Here is a 5,000-nt window from a genome sequence, read left to right as displayed (position 1 = left end):
GGGATTGAACACAGGACCTCATACATGGTCCAAAACTTTTCCTGTTGTGTAGATATATGTGCCTTTGGTATTAATGACCAACATTGCAATTCATGCACCAAATTGGTTTACAGATATTTATGCGATTTAAACGTTTCACTTAAAGGCAAATATTTCTTGGAGATGCTGGGGATTGAACCCAGGACCTCATACATGCAAAGCATGCGCTCTACCACTGAGCTACATCCCCTGATGTTGAATGACTTTTCCTGTTTTGTAGATATATGTGCCTTTGGTGTTAAAGGCCAACATTGCAACTCATTTAACAAATTGTTTAGAGATATGTATGCGATTAAAGGCAAAGATTGCTTGGAGATGCTGGGGATTGAACCCAGGACCTCATACATGGTCCAAAACTTTACCTGTTGTGTAGATATATGTGACTTTGGTGTTAAAGGCCATCATTGCAATTCCTTCAACAAATTGTTTAGAGATATTTATGCGATTTAAACGTTTCACTTAAAAGAAAAGATTGCTTGGAGATGCTGGGGATTGAACCCAGGACCTCATACATGCGAAGCATGCGCTCTACCACTGAGCTACATCCCCTAACGCTGACAGCGTTTCCTTTTGTGTAGATATATGTGCCTTTGGTGTTAATGACCAACATTGCAATTCATGCAATTTAAGCGATTTAAATGTTTCACTTAAAGGGAAAGATTGATTGGAGATGCTTGGAGATGCTGACAAATCTTTTCCTGTTGTGTAGATATATGTGACTTTGGTGTTAACGACCAACATCGCAATTCATGCACCAAATTGATTAGAGAAATTTAAGCGATTTAAATGTTTCACTTAAAGGGAAAGATTGCTTGGAGATGCTGGGGATTGAACCCAGGACCTCATACATGGTCCAAAACTTTTCCTGTTGTGTAGATATATGTGCCTTTGGTGTTTATGACCAACATCGCAATTCATGCACCAAATTGGTTAGAGATATTTACGCGATTTAAACGTTTCACTTAAAGGCAAAGATTTCTTGGAGATGCTGGGGATTGAACCCAGGGCCTCATACATGCGAAGCATGCGCTCTACCACTGAGCTACATCCCCTAACGCTGACAGCGTTTCCTTTTGTGTAGATATATGTGCCTTTGGTGTTAATGACCAACATTGCAATTCATACAATTTAAGCGATTTAAATGTTTCACTTAAAGGGAAAGATTGATTGGAGATGCTTGGAGATGCTGACAAATCTTTTCCTGTTGTGTAGATATATGTGACTTTGGTGTTAACGACCAACATCGCAATTCATACACCAAGTTGATTAGAGAAATTTAAACGATTTAAATGTTTCACTTAAAGGGAAAGATTGCTTGGAGATGCTGGGGATTGAACCCAGGACCTCATACATGGTCCAAAACTTTTCCTGTTGTGTAGATATATGTGCCTTTGGTGTTAATGACCAACATCGCAATTCATGCACCAAATTGGTTAGAGATATTTACGCGATTTAAACGTTTCACTTAAAGGCAAAGATTTCTTGGAGATGCTGGGGATTGAACCCAGGACATCATACATGCGAAGCATGCGCTCTACCACTGAGCTACATCCCCTGATGCTGACAGCGTTTCCTGTTATGTAGATATATGTGCCTTTGGTGTTAATGACCAACATTGCAATTCATGCACCAAATTGGTTAGAGATATTTACGCGATTTAAACGTTTCACTTAAAGGGAAAGATTGCTTGGAGATGCTGGGGATTGAACACAGGACCTCATACATGGTCCAGAACTTTTCCTGTTGTGTAGACCAACATTGCAATTCATGCACCAAATTGGTTTAGAGATATTTATGCGATTTAAACGTTTCACTTAAACGCAAAGATTTCTTGGAGATGCTGGGGATTGAACCCAGGACCTCATACATGCAAAGCATGCGCTCTACCACTGAGCTACATCCCCTGATGTTGAAGGGTTTTTTCCTGTTGTGTAGATATATGTGCCTTTGGTGTTAAAGGCCAACATTGCAATTCATTCAACAAATTGTTTCGAGATATGTATGCGATTAAAGGCAAAGATTGCTTGGAGATGCTGGGGATTGAACCCAGGACCTCATACATGCTCCAAAACTTTTCCTGTTGTGTAGATATATGTGACTTTGGTGTTAACGACCAACACCGCAATTCATGTACCAAATGATTAGAGAAATTTAAGCGATTTAAATGTTTCACTTAAAGGGAAAGATTGTTTGGAGATGCTGGGGATTGACCCCAGGACCTCATACATGGTCCAGAACTTTTCCTCTTGTGTAGATATATGTGTCGTCGGTGTTAAAGGCCAACATTGCAACTCATTCAACAAATTGTTTCGAGATATGTATGCGATTAAAGGCAAAGATTGCTTGGAGATGCTGGGGATTGAACCCAGGACCTCATACATGCAAAGCATGCGCTCTACCACTGAGCTACATCCCCTGATGTTGAAGTGCTTTTCCTGTTGTGTAGATATATGTGCCTTTGGTGTTAATGACCAACATTGCAATTCATGCACCAAATTGGTTTACAGATATTTCTGCGATTTAAACGTTTCACTTAAAGGCAAAGATTTCTTGGAGATGCTGGGGATTGAACACAGGACCTCATACATGGTCCAGAACTTTTCCTGTTGTGTAGATATATGTGCCTTTGGTGTTAATGACCAACATCGCAATTCATGCACCAAATTGGTTAGAGATATTTACGCGATTTAAACGTTTCACTTAAAGGCAAAGATTTCTTGGAGATGCTGGGGATTGAACCCAGGACCTCATACATGCAAAGCATGCGCTCTACCACTGAGCTACATCCCCTGATGTTGAAGGACTTTTCCTGTTATGTACATATAGGTGCCTTTGGTGTTAAAGGCCAACATTGCAATTTAATTCAACAAATTGTTTAGAGATATGTATGCGATTAAAGGCAAAGATTGCTTGGAGATGCTGGGGATTGAACACAGGACCTCATACATGGTCCAAAACTTTTCCTGTTGTGTAGATATATGTGCCTTTGGTGTTAATGACCAACATTGCAATTCATGCAATTTAAGCGATTTAAATGTTTCACTTAAAGGGAAAGATTGATTGGAGATGCTTGGAGATGCTGACAAATCTTTTCCTGTTGTGTAGATATATGTGACTTTGGTGTTAACGACCAACATCGCAATTCATGCACCAAATTGATTAGAGAAATTTAAGCGATTTAAATGTTTCACTTAAAGGGAAAGATTGCTTGGAGATGCTGGGGATTGAACCCAGGACCTCATACATGGTCCAAAACTTTTCCTGTTGTGTAGATATATGTGCCTTTGGTGTTAATGACCAACATCGCAATTCATGCACCAAATTGGTTAGAGATATTTACGCGATTTAAACGTTTCACTTAAAGGCAAAGATTTCTTGGAGATGCTGGGGATTGAACCCAGGACCTCATACATGCGAAGCATGCGCTCTACCACTGAGCTACATCCCCTAACGCTGGCAGCGGTTCCTTTTGTGTAGATATATGTGCCTTTGGTGTTAATGACCAACATTGCAATTCATACAATTTAAGCGATTTAAATGTTTCACTTAAAGGGAAAGATTGATTGGAGATGCTTGGAGATGCTGACAAATCTTTTCCTGTTGTGTAGATATATGTGACTTTGGTGTTAACGACCAACATCGCAATTCATACACCAAGTTGATTAGAGAAATTTAAACGATTTAAATGTTTCACTTAAAGGGAAAGATTGCTTGGAGATGCTGGGGATTGAACCCAGGACCTCATACATGGTCCAAAACTTTTCCTGTTGTGTAGATATATGTGCCTTTGGTGTTAATGACCAACATCGCAATTCATGCACCAAATTGGTTAGAGATATTTACGCGATTTAAACGTTTCACTTAAAGGCAAAGATTTCTTGGAGATGCTGGGGATTGAACCCAGGACATCATACATGCGAAGCATGCGCTCTACCACTGAGCTGCATCCCCTGATGCTGACAGCGTTTCCTGTTATGTAGATATATGTGCCTTTGGTGTTAATGACCAACATTGCAATTCATGCACCATATTGGTTAGAGATATTTACGCGATTTAAACGTTTCACTTAAAGGGAAAGATTGCTTGGAGATGCTGGGGATTGAACACAGGACCTCATACATGGTCCAGAACTTTTCCTGTTGTGTAGACCAACATTGCAATTCATGCACCAAATTGGTTTAGAGATATTTATGCGATTTAAACGTTTCACTTAAACGCAAAGATTTCTTGGAGATGCTGGGGATTGAACCCAGGACCTCATACATGCAAAGCATGCACTCTACCACTGAGCTACATCCCCTGATGTTGAAGGGTTTTTCCTGTTGTGTAGATATATGTGCCTTTGGTGTTAAAGGCCAACATTGCAATTCATTCAACAAATTGTTTCGAGATATGTATGCGATTAAAGGCAAAGATTGCTTGGAGATGCTGGGGATTGAACCCAGGACCTCATACATGCTCCAAAACTTTTCCTGTTGTGTAGATATATGTGACTTTGGTGTTAACGACCAACATCGCAATTCATGTACCAAATTGATTAGAGAAATTTAAGCGATTTAAACGTTTCACTTAAAGGGAAAGATTGCTTGGATTGCTTGGAGATGCTGACAAATCTTTTCCTGTTGTGTAGATATATGTGACTTTGGTGTTAACGACCAACATCGCAATTCATGCACCAAAATGATTAGAGAAATTTAAGCGATTTAAATGTTTCACTTAAAGGGAAAGATTGTTTGGAGATGCTGGGGATTGACCCCAGGACCTCATACATGCAAAGCATGCGCTCTACCACTGAGCTACATCCCCTGATATTGAAGTGCTTTGGTGTTAATGACCAACATTGCAATTCATGCACCAAATTGGTTTACAGATATTTATGCGATTTAAACGTTTCACTTAAAGGGACAGATTGTTTGGAGATGCTGGGGATTGACCCCAGGACCTCATACATGCAAAGCATG

At 39.9% G+C, this 5,000-nt stretch overlaps 12 non-coding genes across 12 annotated transcripts in view; all 12 read right to left on the bottom strand.

Annotated features, from left to right (window-relative positions):
• Positions 1 to 157: 157 nt before the first annotated feature.
• On the bottom strand, positions 158 to 229 carry trnaa-ugc (transfer RNA alanine (anticodon UGC)). The gene has a single exon. It is a non-coding gene; the product is annotated as a tRNA-Ala (tRNA).
• A 287-nt stretch (positions 230 to 516) lies between these two features.
• trnaa-cgc (transfer RNA alanine (anticodon CGC)) lies at positions 517 to 588 on the bottom strand. The gene has a single exon. It is a non-coding gene; the product is annotated as a tRNA-Ala (tRNA).
• Positions 589 to 1,019: 431 nt separating this feature from the next.
• On the bottom strand, positions 1,020 to 1,091 carry trnaa-cgc (transfer RNA alanine (anticodon CGC)). Its single transcript has one exon. It is a non-coding gene; the product is annotated as a tRNA-Ala (tRNA).
• Positions 1,092 to 1,522: 431 nt separating this feature from the next.
• trnaa-cgc (transfer RNA alanine (anticodon CGC)) lies at positions 1,523 to 1,594 on the bottom strand. The gene has a single exon. It is a non-coding gene; the product is annotated as a tRNA-Ala (tRNA).
• A 277-nt stretch (positions 1,595 to 1,871) lies between these two features.
• trnaa-ugc (transfer RNA alanine (anticodon UGC)) lies at positions 1,872 to 1,943 on the bottom strand. The gene has a single exon. It is a non-coding gene; the product is annotated as a tRNA-Ala (tRNA).
• A 440-nt stretch (positions 1,944 to 2,383) lies between these two features.
• Positions 2,384 to 2,455, bottom strand: trnaa-ugc (transfer RNA alanine (anticodon UGC)). The gene has a single exon. It is a non-coding gene; the product is annotated as a tRNA-Ala (tRNA).
• Positions 2,456 to 2,757: 302 nt separating this feature from the next.
• On the bottom strand, positions 2,758 to 2,829 carry trnaa-ugc (transfer RNA alanine (anticodon UGC)). The gene has a single exon. It is a non-coding gene; the product is annotated as a tRNA-Ala (tRNA).
• Positions 2,830 to 3,415: 586 nt separating this feature from the next.
• Positions 3,416 to 3,487, bottom strand: trnaa-cgc (transfer RNA alanine (anticodon CGC)). Its single transcript has one exon. It is a non-coding gene; the product is annotated as a tRNA-Ala (tRNA).
• A 431-nt stretch (positions 3,488 to 3,918) lies between these two features.
• trnaa-cgc (transfer RNA alanine (anticodon CGC)) lies at positions 3,919 to 3,990 on the bottom strand. The gene has a single exon. It is a non-coding gene; the product is annotated as a tRNA-Ala (tRNA).
• Positions 3,991 to 4,267: 277 nt separating this feature from the next.
• Positions 4,268 to 4,339, bottom strand: trnaa-ugc (transfer RNA alanine (anticodon UGC)). The gene has a single exon. It is a non-coding gene; the product is annotated as a tRNA-Ala (tRNA).
• Positions 4,340 to 4,773: 434 nt separating this feature from the next.
• Positions 4,774 to 4,845, bottom strand: trnaa-ugc (transfer RNA alanine (anticodon UGC)). The gene has a single exon. It is a non-coding gene; the product is annotated as a tRNA-Ala (tRNA).
• A 108-nt stretch (positions 4,846 to 4,953) lies between these two features.
• The window catches only part of trnaa-ugc (transfer RNA alanine (anticodon UGC)), a 72-nt gene continuing 25 nt past the window's right edge, over positions 4,954 to 5,000 (bottom strand). The window contains exon 1 of the tRNA in view: positions 4,954 to 5,000. This exon is cut by the window's right edge and continues 25 nt beyond it. This is a non-coding gene — a tRNA (tRNA-Ala).

Source organism: Ctenopharyngodon idella, chromosome 6 (assembly GCF_019924925.1).
Source record: "Ctenopharyngodon idella isolate HZGC_01 chromosome 6, HZGC01, whole genome shotgun sequence".
Lineage (NCBI taxonomy): Eukaryota > Metazoa > Chordata > Actinopteri > Cypriniformes > Xenocyprididae > Ctenopharyngodon > Ctenopharyngodon idella.
This window is presented reverse-complemented; position numbering and strand designations above follow the sequence as displayed.